The 557-nt window shown below is 48.3% G+C and overlaps 1 protein-coding gene across 1 annotated transcript in view; it reads right to left on the reverse strand.

Annotated features, from left to right (window-relative positions):
- rttn (rotatin) overlaps nucleotides 1-557 on the reverse strand; it is a 33,579-nt gene that overhangs the window by 20,754 nt on the left and 12,268 nt on the right. The window lies entirely within an intron of this gene.

Raw genomic sequence — 557 nt, forward strand, 5'->3', positions numbered from 1 at the left:
TACACGGATCAGTCGTCCTGGTCCCTTTGCAGAAAAACAGCCCCAAAGCATGATGTTTCCACCCCCATGCTTCACAGTAGGTATGGTGTTCTTTGGATGCAACTCAGCATTCTTTCTCCTCCAAACACGACAAGTTGAGTTTTTACCAAAAAGTTCTATTTTGCAAACTTCAGACAAGCTTGGACATGTACTGGCTTAAGCAGGGGGACACGTCTGGCACTGCAGGATTTGAGTCCCTGGCGGCGTAGTGTGTTACTGAGGGTAGCCTTTGTTACTTTGGTCCCAGCTCTCTGCAGGTCATTCACTAGGTCCCCCCGTGTGGTTCTGGGATTTTTGCTCACCGTTCTTGTGATCATTTTGACCCCACGGGGTGAGATCTTGCGTGGAGCCCCAGATCGAGGGAGATTATCAGTGGTCTTGTATGTCTTCCATTTTCTAATAATTGCTCCCACAGTTGATTTCTTCACACCAAGCTGCTTACCGGTTGCAGATTCAGTCTTCCCAGCCTGGTGCAGGTCTACAATTTTGTTTCTGGTGTCCTTTGACAGCTCTTTGGT

This window comes from Seriola lalandi, unplaced genomic scaffold (assembly GCF_002814215.2).
Source record: "Seriola lalandi dorsalis isolate HSWRI2012SDOR001 ecotype SW California unplaced genomic scaffold, Sedor1 jcf7180002054570, whole genome shotgun sequence".
Taxonomy (NCBI): Eukaryota; Metazoa; Chordata; class Actinopteri; order Carangiformes; family Carangidae; genus Seriola; species Seriola lalandi.